Source organism: Stomoxys calcitrans, chromosome 5 (assembly GCF_963082655.1).
Source record: "Stomoxys calcitrans chromosome 5, idStoCalc2.1, whole genome shotgun sequence".
In the NCBI taxonomy this organism is placed as follows: Eukaryota; Metazoa; Arthropoda; class Insecta; order Diptera; family Muscidae; genus Stomoxys; species Stomoxys calcitrans.
In genome coordinates this window covers 81,296,266-81,306,288 of record NC_081556.1, presented here as the reverse complement: position 1 = coordinate 81,306,288, position 10,023 = coordinate 81,296,266, and positions in this window count along the sequence as shown.

Sequence of the window (10,023 nt, the reverse complement as noted above, 5' to 3'; positions counted from 1 at the left end):
TATTTGCTTCGGATGCACTAAACCACCAAACCGTTTTCTCATTATTGGCATGTGTCTGAGCTACGCTCAAATGCTTATTGGGTTTCAGCGTTAACATACATACATGCAGTTGGTGGCCTTATGCGGTTAACATACCCTACAATACTCATTATAATTTAGATAATATCATTAGTTAATTGGGATAATGGGTGCTATAATCAGGATTAAGAACATGACAATAAGTCATTTCTGAGTTAATTAGACTAAAACTTTAACGGGCACTCGTGCTTAGATCTTTCTAACCAATTTCTTCTGCAAAAAACGAAAAATTGATAAAGTTTAATGTTGAAACCTACCGAAGGTTTACTAGCTCATTAGTGGATCCGATACCCATTATTTCATCTTATTTTAGAGATACAGACCACCAAAAATTTATTGAAGGTCTATGTCCTCTACTATTGCCTGGAACATTTTTACTTCTCCGATAAATAGATTAAAGGTTGCGAAGTTATTTCCCCTTGGTTTGAACAACTGAGCAACGTTAAGGCTGGTACTATGTTCGTTTTTCACAAACACATGTTTTGAAAGGTAACTTTGTTGAAACACTAAAAAATTTTCAATATTAACATAATACTTTTATGTATTAAATTTTGTTCATTAGTAATACGGGAATTCTGGACGACTGAATAAAATCAGCAAGTTTTTTCCCTTCAAAATGTATTACCTATTTAAAAGTTGTCAGGAAAATATTCGCTAATATAGTACCAGCCTTAACAGACAAATGTTTGAATGAAATGTTTAATGATAATACCGTTGAACCTCGATTATCCGGGCCTATATTAACCGGTTAACCCTGTGAATCGCTATGCTGTACCTTTGATTTTGAGCCTCTATTAAGCGTGCTTTACCTCTATTATACGTGCGTCAATAATGCTCCCTCTATTAACCGTGCTTACCTCTATTAACCGTACACCACACACATGATTGTTTGATGTAAAAATCTGGGATTCCTCTTTTTATTTTTAGTTCAAGGTGAATATTAAATAACATTCAGTCACTAATTGAAAATTGACCGGTTAAGGTGTTTGTTCGAAAATGACTCCAACAACAAAGGAGAAAAAACTGATTATAGATCGTAGTAAAAATATGTCCATTGGTTTGTTATCAAAAAAAATCGGTGTTGACAAACAAACTGTACGCGATTTAATGAACAAGTATAAGCGTGCAAGGTTCGGCCGGGCCGAATCTTTTATACCCTCCACCATAGATTGCATTAGTCAAGTTCTTTAAATGACTTTTTCGAATAGAAAACCAGTAACCATACACCACCTGGTGTACGTAGTACTTTTTATCTTATCTCAAAATCGAGTCAGACTTTACTTTGGATACCTATTGAAATATCAAATAGAACCTTGCAAGATTTTCTTACGACAGAACAACAAATTTGGATTTCCACATTCTTAAAAGATTATATGGGAGTAATATCGAAATCTGTGCCAATTTTGATGACACATACTGGAACGTCAAATACAACATCTCACGCCCTATATTGTAGAGACGTGACTAAAATTGTGGCTTTAATTGTCTTAAAAGTCCATATCGGATAAAATATTGGGTTGACCAAAAAGTTATTGCGGATTTTTCATATAGTCGACGTTGACAAATTTTTTCACAGCTTGTGACTCTGTAATTGCATTCTTTCTTCTGTCAGTTATCAGCTGTTACTTTTAGCTTGCTTTAGAAAAAAAGTGTAAAAAAAGTATATTTGATTAAAGTTCATTCTAAGTTTTATTAAAAATGCATTTACTTTCTTTTAAAAAATCCGCAATTATTTTTTGGGCAACCCAATATATACATTGGAGCTTTATCTAAATCAGGATCGATTTTAATGAAATTTTGCGCACGTATTGGAACGTCAAGTAAAACATTTCATGCAAAGTTTTGTAAAGATTGGACTAAAATTGTGGCTTGTATAGATTTCAAAGGCTATATAGGATGGAAGATATATATCTAAATCTGAACCGATTTATATGAAATTTTGCAGTCGTATTAAAACTTCAAAGAAAACACTTCGAGCAAAATTTTGTAAAGATCCGACCAAAAATGCCATCAAATTCCATATCGGATGAAAGTTATGTACGGGAGCTATATCTAAAGTTGGACCGATTTTTGGCGAAATTTTGCACACACATGAGGACGATGAATAGAACACCCCGTGCAAGGTTTTGTAAAGATCGTACCAAAATTGTGGCTTCTACAGCCTTAAAATGCCATATCGGATGAAAGATATATATGGGAGCTATATCTAAATCAGAATCGATTTTTATGAAATTTTGCACACATATGAAGACGTCAAATGAAGCACCTTATGCCAAAATAAGCTCTTCTCATTCTCTTCTTCTCCGTAAACAAATTCACAAAGTTATAATACCCTGTACCACAGTGGTGGTGTAGGGTATAAACACCAGTCATAGAAAAACACCACCTCCAAAATTTTAGGCAAATCGAGTTATAATTGCGCCTTCCAGAGGCTCAAAAAGTCAAACTGGGAAATCTGTTAATATGGCAGTTATATCAGGGTATATATCGATTTAGACCATACTTAGAACAGTTGTTGGAAGTCATACCAAAACGACCATATTGGATAAGAATTTGGCCCTCTAGAAGCCCAAGAAGTCTAATCGGAAGATCGGTTTATATGGCGGCTATATCAGGATATAGACTGATTTGGACCATACCTGGCACAGTTGTAGGATGTGATACAAAAACACCACGTGCAAAATTTCAGCCAAATCGGATAAGAATTGTCCCCTCTAGAAGCACAAGAAGTCAAGACCCAAGATCGGTTTATATGACAGCTATATCAAAACATGGACCGATTTGGCCCATTTACAATCCGAACCGACCTACACTTATAAGAAGTATTTGTGGAAAATTTCCAGCGCCTAGCTTTACTCCTTCGAAAGTTGGCGTGCTTTCGACAGACAGACGGACGGATGGAAATGGCCAGATCAACTTAAAATGTCATGACGATCAAGAATATATATAATTTATGGCGTCCTAGACGCATATTTCGGGGTGTTACAAAATCAAAGCTTCAAATACAATTATCGAAAATTAATCGTTCAAAAACTTTTGGCTGCAGACAGCAGATATGATTTCGCCAAGTCTTTGAATATTAAGACAGCTTTGTGGACAGCTGATATATCTTGGGACAAGGTAACACCGCAAGTTTTACACAATGTTTGGAACAACCTGCTGTCCTAAGATGACGAAAATGCAAACTATGCCGCAGTTGTACAATCAGGCATTGTAATACCGCCTGGATGTTCTATTAATGACCTCTCTAAGTCGATCGAGTGCGATGATGATGTCACATCCTGTGCTATTCTATCTGATACCTACATGATACGTATGACAAATCAAAGCAAAGTTTACGAGACTGATGGGGATTCCGAAAGTGTCAGACGAAGGAAACTCAAAAGACCCACAAATACCCACAGTGGCTCAAGTAATAGAGGGATGCAGTCTTGTTTTGGAATTTCTTGAAAGCAATAGAATTGTAGAGCCAGATGTAGTGCAGGTATATCGCATACAAAGAAAGAATACATGGTCAAAAACAAACAACACTTCGTAAGTACTTTAAATAAGTATAAATAAAATAAAGTATATTTATTTTATAACGCTATCTATATAGATACTTACCGATACATAACATCATAGAACTCTGTATGGCATTAAAAACCTCTATTAACCGTGTTTTTCGATTTTCCGTACTAAGCTCGGTCCCTAGCGAACCGGATAATCGAGGTTCAACTGTATTCAAGAAAAGGTTATACATATTAAATAACACATCATGTTCTCCTATTACATTTACATCATAGATCGATCAAAGCGAGCCCCTGCATCTTTTGTGTTCATATATATATTTTAATAATCATTGATTTTTGTAGAGAGTGCCAAAGTCGTCTATGATCGAATGTTGTATTTTTACAGATTGTTGTAGAGTTTGTTTTGTTATTAACCATTTAACCATGCATGTTGAGGTTAGAATACATTGAGATTTTAATGGTTTGCTTGCAATGTTTCCTTCATACATGTTTGAAAGTAGTGTTGTGTTGATTTTGTAAGGGGTTGTTTGTTGGCCATGTTAATAAGCAAAACAAACATTTACATCTACACATTTATATGGTGTGGTATCTCTGTTATAAAAAGAAATGCTATGTTAATGACTTAATGATTCTTGAACAATTTCTTTTTAACGCACAAATAGCTTACACTTGTTTACAAGTTTCTTCTTTATTCGGAGCGGTTATTGTAAGAGAGGGCTATATAAATTTAAAGATATAAAATGTTAAAGAAATTCTGAAAACTTACTAAACTTTGTATTCTGTCAAATCAAAAGAGGATGCATTTACGAATCGGCGTCTGAACTAGAATGTCAATGCCAAAATGCTTTGCAAACAGGCAAAAATTGGCTGAAATATGTGAAGGAAATTCTTCCCTACAGGTTAGTAATCAATCACTCCCCGTGATTGAAAGCGTATCTAGTTCGATGCCTCAGATATTATTTCGAACACGTGGAGTTTAAAGGGTCCTTGCGAATCTAAATGTAAATAAATCTCCGGACTTATATCAACACTTGTCCTTTGTAAAAGTTCTTCGATGCTTGCTCGTTCACTACGTAAACTTTTCAACCTTGCTTACGGTGCAGAAGGTTCAGCCCATCACCAAAAAGGGTGAGGCGAATAACCCAGCGAATTATAGGCCAACTACGATATACTCCGCGCTCTCTAAGGTTATGGATAGCATGGTTTACCACGATATTGTAAGGTATCTACACATAAAAAAATAAAACATTGGGACATTTTTACGACAAACAAAACTTTTATCACGAAGTTTTGGTTTTCTTGTAATCTTGTAACGTTTCGCTTCAATATATCAAACGTTAGTTATAAATATATTATTATTGTACGTAACTAACTTTGTTTACTGTAAACCTACAGCTTCGTCTACGTTAAGAAGGACCTCCCTTTTGCTGTTAAATCAAAAACTCTTTAATTGCACAAGTGCTTCGATAGCGGCAAACGATTACTCGTCTACTGGATTAATAATTAATTTCTTGCGTCTCTCCTACCAGAGATAAAGGGTGCGTATTAGAGCGTATAGACCAGTGGTTGCCAAAAATACTCACTCTATTGCACATTACTTTGTACGTATACAAGATAATAATCCCAAGCAGACCCATAGGCTGGTAAATAATTGCAATTGAGTGCACGTCAGTGGTATAGACACATTCACACACACAATATTTTTCCTTTTTTGTTCTGGCTGAGCAACGAGTAGTCAGTATATTGAGTCGTTCGGAAGAGTGCGGGTGGTAAACTTGAAAAGTGACTGTTTTTAAATTTTCGGTAAAAAATGCTGGTATGTTCAATGACTAAGGCACATGCAATGTTTGGCACTCATTTACGCGATAAAGAAATATCTATCATGAAATGTGTATTTAAATGTGCGAAAACAATAAGTATTTTTTGTTTTATTTATAGCATAATGAATACAGCAGATCATAATAAAATGCTATAATGTAGTTGTGCGAAAATAGAAAATTTTTTATATAATTGTGTATCATAACATCGAAATAAATCCAAATATACTCTGAAAGAGTTTGAATTGCCATTGATCGTGCGTCTGTCCGTCCGTCTGCTATAATCACTCTACAGCCTTCAAAAATTGAGATATTGAGCTGAAATTTGGCACAGATAAGTATTTTTCATGCACGCTGGTTAAGTTTTTCAACGGGCTAAATCGGATCATTTTTGCATATAGCTGCCATATAGACCGATCGATATTTTTCATTCGATTTCGCTGAAATTTGAAACAGTGAGTAGTTTTAGGTCTCCCGACATCTGCCCAAATATGGTTCATATCGGACTATATTTATATATAGCTCCTCAAATACCATATATACCGGTCCGCCGATAAAGGGTCTGAAGCCCATAAGCCCATTATTTATTACCCGATATCGCTGAAATTTGAAACAGTAAACAGTTTTAGACCACCCACCATCAGACCCAAATATGGTAAAGATCGGACTGTATTTAGATATCGCTGTCATATAGACCGATGTGCCGATTAAGGATCTGAAGCTCATAAAAGCTTTATTTATTACCCGATTTTGTCGAAATTTTAAACACAAAATTCAACAGTGTCTTTTATTTATTAGACCGCTCAATGTCAGTGCCGAATTTGGGTGCATAAGTGATCCAATTTTCACCGGATTGTGACGAAAGGTGGTTTACATATATACCCGAGGTGGTGGGTATCCAAAGTTCGGCCCGGCCGAAATTAATGCCTTTTTACTTGTTCTTATATTCGTTGACGATCTTTTGGGTCAGACTTTGAATCCAGTCAACTCATTTGCCGATTACAGTAGTCTATGCCATTCATATTCATTGGGCCATAGGCCCAGTCCTCAAGAAATCGGGGCCAGAAGGCGCATTATATACGAGACGCTCTCCCAGGATTTTTGATCATTTTCGAGGGGAGTATTATGAACAGACTAGACTTTAACGTACAGAAGACGCAGTGTTGTTTCTTGTCTCACAAGCGATTCACCGACCCACTCCAATCGTCAATATCTATCGACGGTATAGACATTGAGGAGTCAGATGCCCTTGATGGTCTGGACATGAGGATACAGTGTGATGTCCGTTGGTCAAAACAAATGTCGAAAGAAGCATTCAAGTGTTTGAGTTTTTTTCAGCTGTTCAAAAAGTATTTCACCAGGTTTAGCATCCAACTCTATTGCTTCTATTGAACATTAGAGGAACGTGGATAGCGTTGTACTGTTTTATCCTGTGCTCTTTTCCTAAATGCTCTTTCTTGTTGAAAACATGTGTGAGACCGAAATTGCAGGTCCTAAAAATCACCTAAAAAAGTTGTATCTCTAATGGTAATCCCCTTTACTACAAAGCATACGGAACAAAGCAAGCTTGCTCAATTCCAAACTTGACTCTGACCACAAAATGGGTTCCCAAAGGCCTATTGATTTTCAAATTGTCTTTGTTGTTAGATTGTGCTTTGAAGCCCATAGAAAAAAAATAGACGATACAAAAAATTATATTTTGTGATTTGCAAAGGCGGTCAGATGCCAGGATATTATTACTAAAGTATGCGATTTTGTAAATATGTTTTACAGGATTTAAGATTTTGGGTATTTTTAGGCTAAATTTATACGAAAATTTCAAACTGAGCATATCAGACTTGATCTAAGAACGCTAAACACTTTTGGGGGTTGAATTGCAAGGCTGATACCTCAACCCTAGCAAGGAATTTTCCACCCTAGACCATGATCGTGGAATTGTTCTGCAGTGCTATTATTCAATTAAACTTTAATCAGTCATCATTTATTGGTAATAGAGGTGATGCTTTCTGTCCAACTTTCTAGGCACACTATTTAATTATATCTGTGAAAATTTAAAATCTAGGGCATTTAATGCCTATGATGTAAAAAATCGATTATGAAACGGCTTTACGCATTCTAATATAAACAAATAAAAGCGTGCTAGTTTCGGACGGGCCAAATCTTAGGAACCCACCACCATGGATTCTACTAAAACTTTATACAACTTAATTTAGTTACGTTAGGTTAGGTTGGGTTGACAAGAGGGTGCAGATATTAATCCGCCCTATGCCACTATGGATATACACCTAGGCCAGTAATCGGCTTGTTGTGCGCTCTAAAAACTATAAAGTAACCTCTAAAAAGAAAGTTTTAAGTTAGGAATTCCGTGCTACTTACAAAATCCTGAATTGTTTTCAATACCACTCCCCTAAGTAGGTTCATGTCTGGTATTGTGTCTCCCCCTAAGGGCTGGTATCTGTTAGACGCTAAAGCCGGGCAATGACAAAGAAATGCTCCAACGTCTCATCATCTTCCTCGTATTCCCTACACATGCAATCACTTGCCGCACCGATTTTACATAAGTGAGCTCTTAGTCATATGTGTCCCGTTATGATACCAATAGCTATAGTGACCTCCTTCTTGCTTCTTTTTAGTAATAGCCCTTCTCACGATCTGGTTCCCCCTATAGGATTTTCGTCGTCCTACCAACCGTTTCCTTGTTCGTCGCTCACTCCCTTAACTCGGACTGCGTCGACCCGAAAGGTTTCGGGTTAACCAAGTTTATTGAGGGCAGTCCTCTGGGTTTCACCGCAAAATCGTCTGCCCTTTCATTTCCCCTTACTCCGTTGTGGTCAGGCACCCAAACGATGCGGATTTTGCCATCCTCAGAGAAGGCGTTAATCTCCTTCTTACACTGCAAGACAGTCGTGATCTTACCCTCCTGGTTGTTATTGCCCTAATGGCAATTTTACTGTCGGTAAAGATGTTCACACTCGAAGTCCTCGCGTTAGCACCACACCACTTTAAGCATTTCGTGATCGCCCGGATCTCCGCCTCAGGACCGTATTATGGTAGGCAGTCTAAAACAGATCTCAGTCCCCGGGTTCTCAATATAAACCCCCAGGCCCACTCTGTCCTCCAGCTTTGATCCATCCGTGAAATAGGATCTTCCTGATGGCAATACTGGGGTTTCGTCAATCCAAGACTGTGCCGATGGCAGCAGTGCCTCGCACTCGACTTCAAGGTTCATCTCAGGTATCCGATCGGAATCCTCTTCTCTTCCTTCCAGGTTTCCTATCGTTGCCTCGATTATACCACGATGATATGAGCTGCTCCCATCCTCAATCTATTCTCCAATCGCCTTAAGTCTCATAGCCGCAGTGGCTGCCTTACACTTAATCTGTATGTCAATGGGTCGGATATCTAGAATAGTCTCCTGTGCCCTAGTGGGCTTGGTCCTCATCGTTTCGCCTATACCAAGACAACATGTTCTCTGAACCTGTTGTACTTTTTCTCTATAGCACTCCACCAAAATGATGAGGAATAAGTAAGTATTGGTCTAATCACGCTCCTATAGAGCCAGTGGAATATCTACATAGTGCCCATTTTTTTAGGTATTTTACCTTGTCAGATATCGAAATCGTCTTATTGAGGAAACGTGGTGCGTAAAACTGGCCCACCTTCTTCTTCCTTGTCTGGCCCAGTCATATGTCATAGGCAAGACCCTTTCGGCCCTTCTGCATAGTAGTATTATTACATCGTCTGCGTAGCACACGGGTTCAAATCCCTCCTCAGTCATCATCCGTGATAGGTCATTTATGGTGGTCAACAATAGGAGTGGCGATAAAATGCCCCCTTATGACATGCCCTGTGCCACTTTCTCCCTTATATTTATGCCACACAATTTATCTACCTGCTCCTTAGCATATGGTTTATCCAGTCTCTAAGGACCGGGTCCACCCGGTACTGGTCTAAGGATTGGATCAGTGTGTCGGTCCGCACATTGCTAAAAGCCCCCCACCCCGATGTCAATGCATACCGCCAGTGTGCACGTTTTGGCATCGAAGGATTCTTCTATTTTATGCACAACCTCGTGCAGGGCAATCTTCACCGACCTTCTCCTTGACATAGGCATGCTGTTTGTATTTAAGTAGTTCGCTGGATGTCTTACTCTTTATCATGGTGTCCACAATGCGTTCTATGGTTATGTAGAAAGGACGTAAGGCTTATGGGTCTGTAGGCCTTTGGCGTCGCATAACTTGCCTCTCCGGGCTTTGGGAGTATATGCAAGTCCTAGGCACGCTGTGAAAATTTTGGCCAGTCGAGGAGCCAGATAGTCTGCCTCTTTCTGTAGTAACGATTAGTAATTTAGTTGAAGGGCATAATTTTATTCCACACACCAAACTTCTGTCAAACCAACAAAACTTACGGCTTTTGGGATTTGAGACACCGGTATATATGGGAGCTATATCAGGTTATGGACCGATTTGGACCTATTTGGCACAGTTGTTGAAAGTGGTAATAGAACAGCAGCATTTTAGCCAAATCGGACAAAAACTGCGGCTTGTAAGGGCTCAAGAAGTCAATTCGGGAGATCGGTTTATAAGGGAGCTACATCAGTTTATAAACCGATTTGA